General features: G+C 44.5%; 1 protein-coding gene across 9 annotated transcripts in view; it reads right to left on the reverse strand.

Moving 5' to 3' along the window:
• The window catches only part of Atf7ip2 (activating transcription factor 7 interacting protein 2), a 71,663-nt gene extending 59,013 nt beyond the window's left edge, over positions 1-12,650 (reverse strand). For 5 of the 9 annotated variants that reach the window (XM_059270017.1, XM_059270014.1, XM_059270016.1 and 2 more), the window contains exons 1-2: positions 10,473-10,593; positions 4,152-4,241 (exon numbers count right to left, since the gene is read on the reverse strand). The gene's annotated coding sequence lies outside the window, so the exon portion shown is untranslated. Of the gene's footprint in view, positions 1-4,151; positions 4,242-10,153; positions 10,200-10,472; positions 10,604-12,376 lie in introns of those variants that run through there. The other 4 variants (XM_059270010.1, XM_059270011.1, XM_059270009.1 and 1 more) reach the window with 4 other exon arrangements.
• Between the last annotated feature and the right edge of the window lie 1,315 nt (positions 12,651-13,965).

A 13,965-nucleotide genomic window follows, 5' to 3' on the forward strand; every position in this document is an offset into this window, starting at 1 on the left:
GCTCTACTATAGAGCTGTAGTAATAAAAACAGCTTGGTACTGGCGTAAAAACCGACATACAGACCAATGGAGGTGAATTGAAGACCCTGACATTAAACCACACACAAGATTTTTGACAAAGAAGCCAAAACTATACAATGGAAAAAAGAAAGTATCTTCAACAAATGGTGCTGGCATAACTGGATGTCAATATGTAAAAGATTACAAATAGATCCATATCTGTCACCATGCAAAAACTCAAGTCCAAGTGGATCAAAGACCTCAACATAAATCCAGTTACACTGAACTTAATAGAGGAGAAAGTAGGAAGTATTCTTGAACGCACTGACACAGGAGATCACTTCCTAAATATAACACCAGGAGCACAGACACTGAGAACAACAATTAATAAATGGGACCTCTTGAAACTGAGAAGCTTTTGTAGGGCAAAAGACACGTTCAATAAGACAAAAGGGCAGCCTACAGAATGGGAAAAGACCTTCACCAACTCCACATCTGACAGAGGACTGATCTCCAAAGTATATAAAGAACTCAAGAAACTAGACATCAAAATACTGAACAATCCATTAAAAATTGGGCTAAAGAGCTAAACAGAATTCTCAAAAGAAGAATCACAAATGGCTGAAAGACATTTAAAGATTCTCAACATCCTTAATCATCAGAGAAATGCAAATCAAAATGACTCTGAGATACCACCTTACATCTATCAGAATGGCTATGATCAAAAACACTAATGATAGTCTATGTTGGAGAGGATGCGGAGCAAAGGGAATACTCTTCCACTGTTGGTGAAAATGCAAACTTGTACAACCACTGTGGAAATCAGTATGGCGGTTTCTCAGAAAATTGGGAATCGATCTACCTCAAGACCCAGCCATACCACTCTTGGGCATATACCCAAGGAATGCTCAATCATACCACAAAGATACATGCTCATCTATGTTCATAGCAGCACTATTCATAATAGCCAGAACCTGGAAACAACCTAGATGCCCGTCAACTGAAGAACAGATTAAGAAAATGTGGTACGTATACACAGTGGAGTACTACTCAGCAGAGAAAAACAATGACAGCATGAAATTTGCAAGCAAATGGATGGAACTAGAAAATATCATCCTGAGGGAGGTAACCCAAACCCAGAAGGACAAACATGGTATGTACTCACTCATAAGTGGACACTAGATATAAAGCAAAGAACAATCAGACTGCAACCCACAGAACCAGGGAGGCTATATACCGGGGGGGGGGGGGGGGGGGGGGGGACGGGACACGGGGACACGGGGACGGGGAGACCCTGGGATGACTGTGACTTATAATAAGTTTTGGTTTTACTCAATTAATGGGCAAGCCTCAATTAAACATTTCACTATTAGGATAAGAATTTATACTGTATCAAGCTGATAATAGAAAAATAAATAAATAAATAAATAAATAGATAGATAGATAGATAGATAAATAAATAAATAAAAATGAAAACAAAAATTAACTATTGGGTGGTTATTAGTAATCACCCTTACAGGTTTACAATGAAAAAGCACAAATAGAGCAAAAAGAAATAAAAAATATACAGTATGAATAAAAAAGAACACCAGGAAATTCAATTCTGGAGCCAAGGCTTGGCTGAAAGATATAAGGCCTGCTGTGAAATGGAATAAAGGGAATGTGCCCTCTTCAGGATAAGGCCCCGGCCATCTACCTAATCTTGCAACTTGTAAAGGGAAAAGGCCTGAGGTTTGGGTTTTTTTGTTTGTTTGTTTGTTTTTTTCCTGCTCCTAAAAAGCAACAACAACCTTCTGGGGATGTCCTTCTGTATGCTGTGAATGTGTTGTTCTGATTAATTGATAAATAAAACACTGATTGGCCAGTAGCCAGACAGGAAGTATAGTATAGGTGGGATAAGCAGAGAGGAGGATGCTGGGAAGTGGAAGGCTAAGTCAGGAGACACTGCCAGCTGCTGCCGCCATGAGAAGCAAGATGTAAGGATACCAGTAAGCCACGAGCCACATGGCAAGGTATAGATTTATAGAAATGGGTTAATTTAAGATATAAGAACTAGATAGCAAGAAGCCTGCCATGGCCATACAGTTTCTAAGTAATATAAGTCTCTGTGTGTTTACTTGGGTCTAAGCGGCTGCAGGGCCTGGGCAGGACTGGAGAAATCTCCAGCTACAACAAACCAAAGCTTATGCAAAGTAATTCAAGAAGGGGGCAATGATTCACCTCAAGCAGGCAGCCAAACTCAGCAGTCTTGGCCAAGTGGTTCTGACTTTAGAGTCATGAAGGAAACAGGAGATAAGGAGTGTAGTGGTTTGAAAGAAAATAGCCCCCACAGGCCCACAGGGAATGGCACTATTAGGTGTGGCTTACTGGAGGAGATATGTCACTAAGGGTGGGGTTTGAGGTCTCAAAAGCTCAAGTAAGGCCTAGTGGCATTCTCTTCCTGATGCCTATGTAGAACTCTCAGCTTCTCCAGTACCATGTCTGCCAGAATGCCACCATGCTTCCCGCCATGACAATAACAGAATAAACCTCCAACTGTAAGCCAGCCACAATTAAATGTTCTCATATATGAGTTGCCATGGTTATGGTGTGTCTATACAGCAATAAAACCCTAACTAAGACAAAGGGGTTGTGGTATCTTCCTTTGCTGTAAGGAGAAACACTGAGACCAGGTATGTGGCAAAGGAGTCCCTACATGGAGGCCCTGAGGGGCCATTTCATGAAGCTGTGAAAGGGAAGCCTGGTGTACTAGAAGACCCCAGGATATTAAAGCACCAGAGCCATGAGACCATCTGCTAAGGAAAGCTACACACAGGGAGTGGAACCTGCACAAGGGAATGATGGGTATAACTAAGACACCTTGCAAATAAATATCACACACCTAAATTGAACCAAAGTCTATACAACTTAATGACTATATATACAGTTTAGACCTCTTCTTTAGCAAAAGAAAAAGGTATAGTACAATTTTTCAATGAAATCATTTGACTTGGGGCCTTTTCTCCTAACTCAAGCTCATCCATTGTTAGAGCCCTACACAAGTTTTCTTGTTTTTCAGTTTTAGTAATTGTTATCAGTTTGGGGATTTTTATATTTCATATAATAGCATAGCACACAGCTGTATTGTTCTGTAGTATTTCATTGTAATATTTTTTAAAATTTTAAATGTTATGTGTATGAGGGTTTTGCCATCATGTGCCTGATGACCCTCAGTTCCTGCCTCACTAAGTAATGAGTCTGAATTAGTTACTTTTTTGTTGCTGTAATCAGTACCTGACAAGAAACAACTTAAGGGAGGAAAGGGCTATTTTGGCTTATAGTTTCAGGGGATGCAGCAGATGGCAGCAAAGAAGACATGGAGGTAGGAGGATATGATCACTGGTCTCACTGGTCCACATTTAGGAAACACAGAGCAGATAGGAAGTTGAGATGGGCTATGAACCACAAGGTCCATTCCCAGAGATTCTGATTAATCCTGCAAGACTCTTGTCTGCTAAAAGATCCACAGCCCTCCAAAATAGGGCCAATGGCTGAGGAAGAAGTGCTCAAACACATGATCCTATAAAATAGTGTTTTCCAATCTGTGGGTCAGGACCCGTTTGGGAGTCAAATGATATTTTCACAGGGGTCACCTAAGACCATCAGAAAACACAGATGTTTACATTACGATTCACAACAGTAGCAAAATTACAGTTTCGGGCGGTGGTGGCGAACGCCTTTAATCCCAGCACTCGGGAGGCAGAGCCAGGCGGATCTCTGTGAGTTCAAGGCCAGCCTGGTCTACCAAGTGAGTTCTAGGAGAGGCGCAAAGCTACACAGAGAAACCCTGTCTCGAAAAACCAAAAAAAAAAAAAAAAAATTACAGTTTAGTTGGAGTCACCACAACATGAGGAACTGTATTAAAGGGTCACAGCATTATGAAGGTTGAGAATCACTGCTATAAGGGACATTTCACATTTCAAATGACAACACTCATTCCCTGACCCACAAGTTTATGGCCATTTCACAATGCAAAATGTATTTAAAAATCTCATAGTCTTTAACAGTCCAAACACTGTTCCAAAGTCTGAATCTCTTCTGAGACTGAAGCCAATCTGTCCTTTGTTTGAGACACGGTCTTACTATGTAGCCCTGACTGATGTGAAACTCACAGTAGACCAGGCTGTCCTTGAACTCAGAGATCCATTTGCCTCTGCCGTACTACCATGTCCAGCTCTAGTCAATCTCTTAATTGTAGATTCCTGCAAAACAACAACAAAAAAGAACAAACTTGGGGCTGGAGAGATGGCTCAGAAGTCCTGAGTCCAATTCTCAGCAACCACATGGTAGTTCACAACCATCTACAATGAGATCTGGTGACTTCTTCTGGCCTGCAGGCATACATGCAGGCAGAACACTATATACATAATAAATAAATAAACCTTAAAAAAAAAAAGTTACTTTCTGTAAACCTTGCCACAAGACTCCATGACCCAACACTCTTCCTTCCTCTATGCCTGCAAAACCAGTGCCATTTGGGCAACACTGTCACATTGTGCTACCACTTTGAAATGTAAAGTTTCTCGGTACTAAATCTGTAGTTGCCTCAGTATTCTTTGCCATCACAATCTGAAGAAATACTTTCCTAGTAGGTTGTTTTCAAGTATGGAACCCTTCAACAGCATTCAAGTTAGGCTCTCCTTGAAATGAATAGGGACATCTCACATTCAAACCACCTCAATAAGTCAGGTGGTGGTGGCTCACGCCTTTAATCCCAGCATTTGGGAGGCAGAGGCAGGCAGATCTCTGTAAATTCAAGGCCAGCCTGATCTACAGAGTGAGTTCCAGAACAGCCAGAACTAAACAGTGAAACCCTGTCTCGAAAAACAAAAGCAAAACAACTACAACAAAAAGCAATTTGTACACCAGGATGGCTTCAGAGATATGCCTGCTTCTGCATCCCAAATCCTGGATAAGTATGCCACCATGTCCTAGATTTTTTTTTTTTTTTGAATTAGCGTCTCCTGTAGGACTGACCTAAAACTGTTTAGTGGAAATCATAATCATCCTCCTATGTGGTAGGATTATAATCTTACCCCACTACACAGCATTTATGCTCAATTTTTGCACAAATTTTGCACAAGATACTACCAATAAATGCTTCCTAATACTATGATGTGGTGTTGTGTAAGTTTCCTCACAGATGGAAACACTCCATCCTACAAGGAAGTTCCATAAGTAGTAAACAACTGCTTAAGAAGTAGCAACTCAAAATAGCTTCAGGGAGTCCCTGAAACTGCCTAGATCACTAGGATCTTCTGCCAGAAAAAGCAATAAAAGCTGGAAGTCACTCTGGGACTAGGCAAACAGAGCTGCAAAGAAGATTCTAAGAATAAACAAAAACCAGGTGAGCTGCCTAGAAGAGGTTTAGACCAACTGTGGCACCTGGAAATGCCACTCTTCAACATGTTGAGCTGCCTGCAGGGTATACAGTGTGCACCAGGTTCCCAGCTTTGTGAGCTGCTACCTATGGTCAGGTAGACTTTGGTGATGCAGCTGTCTTTGAATCATTTCTACTATATGTAACCCACCACCCACATTCCTTTAAGTAACTACAATAAAACAACGGTTCACCAAATTGGACTCTGGTGCTATCCAGTTTGGTCTACCATAGGTTCCCTATCAGGGTTGAGTGGACATGTGTGTTCTCTCCAGGAAAGGTTTTTGTTGGAACCACCAGCTCATCTGCATGGTCTAAAAAGCCCCAGCTCGCTCTCGCTCTCTCTCTCTCTCTCTCTCTCTCTCTCTCTCTCTCTCTCTCTCTCCCCCAAACACCACCCTCTCAGAGAATCTCCAACAAAGAAAAGGTGCCAAAGAGTCCAGCTCAGCACTCTTGGCGGCTGCCGCAGCTCCTCACCTAAAGTTGCCAGCAGCCCAAGTCCCCGCCTACAGTGTTCAGTTTTTGACCATACTTGGACACTAACCCAGCTTGTGGCAGACACATCATCACTCTTTGCCTACAGGCTATATAACCTCCCTGCTTCAGTTCAGGTACGTGACTTCTCCTGCCTTGATTTCTGGGACTGGAGAACTCACCCTGGAATTGTTTTGCTCAAATAAACCTGTTCTTCTACTTTTTCAATTCAGTTTCATCTGTGGAGAAACCTATTAGTATTGTCTTAAATTATGTGGAAAATGTACACATATATATGGCCCAATAAGAGCAATTTTCTTAATTGTTTTATTCATGAACTTCTATCTATAAATAAAGTAAAATACCAAGAGTCTAGATTTGTGTACCTATTTTAATTTTCATATTACAATTTTGTGTGTGTGCCTGAGTGTACATATGTATACTATGTGTATGTAGTGACCGTAGACCAAAAGAGAGCATTAGAACCCTTGAACTAGAGTTGATCCCTTGGGACAACAGATAAAAAACTATGTGGATGCTGGAAACCAAACCCAGATCTGCAAAAGCACTGAGTGCTCTTAACTGCCAAGCCATCTCTCCAGCTCCAAAAATTACATTTATTTACTTACTTACTTATGCCATGCCATGAGTGTGTGCGTGTGTGCATGTATGAGTGTGTGTGAGTGTGAGTGTGTGTGTGTGTGTGTGTGTGTGTTGCTGTAAGTACATCTTGTGGTAGCTGGTACCCTTCTTCTATTATGTGGATCCTAGGAATCAAACTCATGTAGTCAGGCTTCGTGGCAAGCATTTCTACATGCTAAGTCATCTTCTTCAAATGTATTTTTAAATTTTTACTATTAAATAGTATTGCTATTAAAATATTAAATCTTGGTGGGCAGTGGTGGTGCATGTCTTTAATCCCAGCACTCAGGAGGCAGAGCCAGTTGGGATCTCTGTGAGTTGGAGGCCAGCCTAGTCTACAGAGCGAGATCCAGGACAGACACAGAGAAACCTTGTTTTGAAAAACAACAAAAAGTAACTCTTTACTATTCAGTCTCATTTTTGAAAAGTAAAAACTTTAAGATGTCAGCTAAGCTAATCGTGTTGAAGCCTCATTGTTCAGAACTAGTATTTAAAGTCAAAGTCTTAAAACTATCAGCTATTACAACACCAATCAGAAAGTATTATTGAAGAAACAGAATTGCTTTAGCAGGCATAAAATTGTCAAGAAGATAGCAAAAGCTCTTCTTAGAGAGCAAGTATTGGTAGGTGACCTTATGAACATGAACTGTTCCTTACAATAAGTCTGGTCTGTGGACTGGCATATGGCATCAGGACCATGTGAGCACCACATACCTTTGCCTTCACTTTTATATTCATCAATGTAAGAGTATGAAATGAATATAAAATGTTCATATAAAGCTAGGCAGTAGTGGCACATGCCTTTAATTCCAGCACTTGGGAGGCTGAGGCAGGTGGATCTCAGTGAGTTCGAGGCCAGGCTTGTCTAAGTTAAGTGCCAGGACAGCCAGAACTGTTACAAAGAGAAATCATGTCTCAAAAAAAAAAAAGTTCATATAAAACAAGTCACTTTCCAGCACTCCACTCCTTAATGTCTGGTGACATTCATTTAAACTAATTTTAATTTAATTTTAAAATCTGTTTAGGGCCAAGAATCGTGGTTCAGGCCTTTAGTCCCAGCACCTAGGAGGCTGAGGTAGGTAGATCTCTCTGAGTTAGAGGCCAGTCTGGTCTCCATACCAAGTTCCAGGCTAGCCAGGACTACCAAGGCCTGTCTTTAAAAAAAGAAAAGAAAAAAAAGAAAGATTTTGTCTGATAAATGAGGGGGTCACACATGCCCTAGTGTTGGAGGGGCAGGGGGTGTCAGAAGACACCTTGTTGGAGTTAGTCTTCAACCAGGTAGATCCAGGGGATGGAACTGAGGAGTCAAGGCTGGGCACCCAAGGTGCTATTTTGCCAGCCTTGTTTTGTTGTTTACCTTTGTATGAGTGCATGTGTTTGGGAGGTTAACTTTGAGCATCTTCCTGTATCTCTCCATCGTAGATACTAAGGCAAGGTCTCTCAATGAATTCGGAGCTCACAATTTGGCTAGTCTTACTTGCCAGCTTGCTCGAGGAATCTCATCTAAGCCTCCCAAGTGCTGGGATTACAGGAGAATGGCACACTGGACTGACATGTACTGGTGCTGGAGCTCTGACTTCAGTTTTTCACACCTGTATTTTATGTATTTATTGGCTTTTCGAGACAGGGTTTTTCCTACCTGTCATGGAACTAGCTCTGTAGATCAGATGGGCCTGGAACTCAGAGATCCACCTGCCTCTGCCTCCCAAGTGCTGGGCGTAAAGATGTGAACCACCCTTTACTATCTTATTTACTTAGACAACCCTGGCTGGCTGGGAACTCACCACGTAAATCAGGATGGCCTTGAATTCAGAGATCTAACTGCCTCTAGCTCCCAGGTGCTGTCACTAAAGATGAATGTCGCTACAACTGGCCAATGAATCTGTAATTTTTTTTATTTTTTTGTTTTTTTTAAAGCACACAGTGTTTCTCTGTGCATAACTCTGGTTGTCCTGGAACTCACTCTGTAGACCAGGCTGGCCTCAAACTCAATAGATCCACCTGCCTCTGCTTCCTGAGTGCTGGGATTCACCACCACTGCCCAGCAAATCTGTCATTTTAAGCATATTGCCATTCACATTTCTTGAGCTACAATTTCAGCTATATCTATTTAAATTCTCATACAACTGACCCTTCATATACCAGTAGGTTTCACATCAATATCTTTCCTAGTAAAGAGTTTGGGGTACATATAAGACTGTATCTCCAAAAAAGCTGACCTGAAATCCTAACACTCAGAAAACAGGGTAGGAAAATAGAACACTTCTGAGTATCATGGTGACGCTCATTTGTTGTTTTGTTCCTGCATCTTGTATTTTTTTAGACAAGATTTCATGTATGCCAGACTACCATAGAACTTGTGGCAGTCCTGCTACAACCACCTAAGTCCAGTATTACAGGCATGAGTCACCACTCATGAGGCAATCACAGTATTTGGAGGTTCTTTTTTTCTTTTTTGAGACATGTATCCCTGGCTGGCCTGGAACATGACATGTAGACCAGGCCGGCTTGTAACTCGGAGTTATTATCTGCCTCTGCCTCCCAAGTGCTGGGATTAAAAGTGTGCAACACCACACCAGTCAGAAGTCAGTTTTCTTTTCTTTTTTTAAGATTTATTTACTTATTATGTATAGAGTGTTCTGCTTGCATGTGTGCTTGCCAGCCAGAAGAGGTCACCAGCTCTCATTATAGATGGTTGTGAGCCACCATGTGGTTGCTGGGAATTAACTCAGGACTTTTAGGAGAGTAGCCAGGGCTTTTAACCTCTGAGCCGTCTATCTAGCCCCCAGAAGTCAGTTTTCTTAAGAATTTTAAGCAGAGAGGCCATTGTTGTTTCCATTGTTGAGATATTCTTTGTTTGCCAAAACTGGAAAAAGGTGAGGAAGAATAAGAAATTGTTCATTTTTTTTTTCAGGCTCCACAAAATCAACCTCTACCTGAATGGAGTTCAGCATTGGTCATGGCATCCCATTTGTAGTAGCCTACTGAACTCTGTTGTTATGACATCTCGTGAAAGTATTCTTTGAGTTAAAATTATTTTGGGTAAACTGGATACTGGTCATATAGACCAACCATAAACTTCTATGCAATGTGTCCTTGACCTTAAGGTTATGAGAACAGCCTGAGGGCTTAGCTGCTATCTTTCCACTCTGCAAACAATGCCTGCTTGCTCCAAGCAGATATCCACAGCTGCCTTTCTGAATTTTGATACACTATTGTGGTCTTTGCCTTTAAAATTTTAAAACAAACTTAAGGTAAGGGCTGCTCCCCCACTACTCTGCCTGGGACAGCCCTGCGGGTGGTGAATAAAGGCTCCACATAATTTGACTTATTCGGGGTGGGGTGGGGGGCGGGAGTGTCTCTCCTCAGGTACTCCATAACACCACGGAGCAGCAAGCCCAAGGCGCCGTAGGCTTGCTCCAGGTGCCAGTCTCTCTTAGCACACTGGTCCAAAGATGCTAGTCTCCCTGTGCTGTCTGTCCGTCTACACAAGTCAGGACCACAGGGCGCTCCAGGTAACTGTTCCAGCACCTGCCTTTTTCAGATCAAACCCAACGCATCTCCGGACCCGACCAGCGGATACAGACGTTGGAAGTGAGCTGCACCGCACCAGCTCACCTGGCGTCCGCAGAGTGCACAGCGACCAGCAGCAGCCATTCCCGCCGCCGCGACCCCCACCCCACCCCAGCCCACCCCCACCCCACCCCAGCCCACCCCCACCCCAGCCCGCGTCGCGCCGCCGCCAGCCGGCGCTTCCGGCCCCCCGCCCCCGGCCGTCCGGCTGCTCAGGGCCGGTCCCCTCCGGGTCGGGTCGGGCCCCCGGGTGCACACTCCGTCCGGCTCCGAGGGGCGGGCGCCGCCGTGAAGGCAGCCGCCGCCAACCGCCGCCCGCACGGAGCCGCCGCCGCCGCCGCCGCCGCCGCCGCCCGCCACCTACCTGGCGCGGCCCCTCCCCGGCCGCCGCCACACAGAAGCGAGCGGCCACCTCAGGAGAAACGACCCGCGGAGGGGCAGCGGCCAGACTAAATCTCCCTCCCTCCGCCCCCGGCCGCGGCCAGCCAATGACAGCGCGCAGGGCCGAGAGCCCAGCCAATCACGGCGGCGGTGGGCGGGGAGAGCGGCTGAGGGCAAGGCAAACTGACCCGGAGCTCTGGGGGGTCCCGGGATCCCAGCGCCTCCCCGAGGGGGGGAGGGGCGCCCTGGGCTAGACTTGGATAGTGTTTCGAAAATTATCACTAAGGAAACTTTGTTCCCCAAAACAAGCCCCGGAGAAAATCCGCTGGGTTAGACCCCGGGACGGCCATCCGCCAGTGACCTGTGCTACAAGGGATACAACAGGTTTTGCTGCTCCCGGGAGCCTCTGCTGGCCTTCTGTGGAGCCTCGGAGAAGGGGCTGAGAAACCATGTATTTCTCATCACTATCACCAGATGTGCTCTGGAGACAGGTCTCAAGGCCAATAGGGGCTGTTTGCAAAACGTCCTTGAGCGGCTAAAGCTGCCTTGCGGAGATGGGGGAGGAGTATCTTGCCCCATTCCTTGTTCACACACAGCTCACAGCCTGACTGTGACAAAGTCTGTTATTTGCGTGCTACACGTGGTGGTTCACTCCTTTTATCCCAGCAAGCCTGAGGCAGATGCTGGCTGATATATGTGGGTTAAAGGCAAACCTGAGTGAACTCCAGGCCCACCAGTCTCAAAATAAATGATTAAATATCGCATTACAGTAACATGTATCCTCATTACTGAGTTTTCAGATGTCAGCCTCTTAAAGTTTGCTACGTCGAGTGGCCCTGTGGGCAGAAGAGATAGCTCAGCGGTTTAGAGCTTCTGCCCTCACACAGAGGCTTTGGTGCCCAGCACCCAACATCAGGCAGCTCACAACTGCCTTTAATTCCATTTTCAAGGGATTCAACACCCTCTGGCTTCTGAGGTCACTTTCATTAAATTGTGGCTCACATAAATTCATGGAGGGACACTCACACATTTAAATATATGTATTTTTAAAAACATGGTCTGGTTATAAAGGACTTAGTGATCGTTGTGTGTGCTGCAACAAGCCAGGTTTGGCCACTCATCCTCAATAAGCCAACTAAGGAAGCCAAATATTTATAGAAAAATAGATATTTATTGAATATAACTCACCGGGGGGAGGAACAGACAGATCCTGAGACTGGCCCAAGCCAGTCTTCAGGGGATAAAGCCACATAATGGGGATGTGGCTGTTAGCTCAGTTTGTTCTGTGGGACAGGCAAGAAATTGGCTGTCTTGGAGAAACACTAAACCCATAATAGGAAAGCTAAAAGGATGATCTCCTGTCAGGATGAGAGAGGTTCGAAACCCCAAGTTGTTTGCCTAGGGGATTCTGGGTCCTTGTATTTTTATTATTGTCTCCCCCAGATGCTTGATACTGAGCAGGCCCTTCCTTCTCACTGCCTTTCCCCTGAGAAAACCCTTAGGAAGCCTGTCCGGGGCCATCTTGTAAATTCGCCACCTTTATTACCCAGTCATGGTCCCTTGCCATATCTGCCTGCCTGCCAGGGAGTCTGTCTAACTTCTGGTCTCTCAAGAGTTTAAACAGAAACAGTATCTGCCCAGTGTAGTCCCAGCTCCAGTCTCTCCTGCAAGGGCATCTGACAACTGTGTTTCTTCAGGAGACAAGTTCCTCCTCTGGAAGCCCCCAGATCTTCAGTCATTTCTCTCAAAGCACAGTCTTGAGGTAACTCTAATTTCTTGGCTTCCATTCTTTCACATGGTGGGACAACCAAAGATTGTAGCTTAAGTGTCTCTGTAAAATACATTTGTTCCTGCTGGACAGGCTGCCTACAGTCCTAGCACCCTTACCTTTTACTTAAGCTCTATATTGTCCCAAATATCTGCCATCTTAGGTGGAGTCAGATTTGGTGAAACCTGGTGCTTAACAATGTCCTCTTACGGCCTGCTGCCATGTTGTTGTAGAAGAGTTTCCTCCGATATTGAAAGATTCCATCATGTAGAGAAGCAAACAGGAATTCCCTGAAACTGACCCTCCCTACCAGAATAAGCAATAAAAGCTGAGACTTCGTCAGAGACTAGCTGAACATAACTGCAAACACTTAAAACAGCCAAGCTGCAGCTCAACTATTACAAATATAATTATTACCATGGTTCTCTCACAGCCGTACCTGTTTCCATTATCCGCTTCATAATTGATGCTCAGTAAAAGTTCTATGGCCCTTCCAAAGGACCGGAGTCTAGTTCGAAACACCCATGTACAGGCTTACAGACTGTAATGAATTCAACATTAAATGATACAACAGAAATAAAGTGTGGTGGTTTGAATAAGAATGGCCCTGATAGGCTCATATTGTGGAATGCTTAGTCACCAAGGAGTGGAACTCTTTGATAGGATTAGAAGGATTAGCAGGTGTGGCCTTATTGAAGCAAGCTTGTCGCTGGGGTTTCAAAAGCCCCTGCCAGACCCAGGTTCTCTGTCTGCCTGTGGACCAGGATGTAAAGGTCTCAGTTACTGCTACAGTGCCATGTCTGTCTTCCTGCCGTGATGATCATGGAGTAACCCTCTGAAACGGTAAACAAGCCCCCAATTAAACGCGTCTGAGGGGACCTTGACAGGACTGCAGCCACCTTGGAGAAGGGTCAGACAGGAGACAGCAGGCCCTAGTACTAACAATGCCAGCAGAAACCACCAGAAGATGTACTATGGCCTCCACCCCTGGGTAATCAGGAACTGTCCAAAACAAGTTCCAGATGTCCTGCCAAACTGCTAAAGGATATGGTAAAGGTAAAATACCATAACCGCCAGAATAAACAAGCTCCAGATGTGTCCTGCAGGATATTTTCTGCTGATATAGATAGCATACTATAACCGTCAGAAGACATGAGTTTCCTGCTGATAAAAATGGGATGTCATGGGCTGGAGAGATGGCCCAGTGGCTAAGAGCACTGGCTGCTCTTCCAGAGGACCTGAGTTCAATTCCCAGCACCCACATGGCAGCTCACAACTGTCTGTAACTCCAGTTCCAGGGGATCTGACACCCTCACACAGACATGCAGGCAAAACATCAACGTATATAAAATAAAAATAAATCAATCATTTAAAAAAAAAAGAAAAAGGGGGAAAAAAGGAATATCATAACTGTCAGAGGATGTGAGTCCCCTGCTGATACGGATGAAATGGCATAATTGCTAGAGGACATGGCAATTTCCTCGCAGCTGCAACCCTCCAATCTGCTTGAGCCAAGAATCTCTGGCCTGAGTAAGCACCAATCCTGAGCCTGGAACTATACGGATTTTGGAAATCTCCTATCCCCTGCACTAACCACGATAAATATCCTGCCCTGCTACTGCTCCAGGTACCCCCTGCTCCACTGCTGCGTTGGATGGACTGGGGTTCCAACTGGCAAATGAAGACATTTTGCTTTTGCATTTGGATT

This window comes from Peromyscus eremicus, chromosome 8a, assembly GCF_949786415.1.
Source record: "Peromyscus eremicus chromosome 8a, PerEre_H2_v1, whole genome shotgun sequence".
In the NCBI taxonomy this organism is placed as follows: domain Eukaryota; kingdom Metazoa; phylum Chordata; class Mammalia; order Rodentia; family Cricetidae; genus Peromyscus; species Peromyscus eremicus.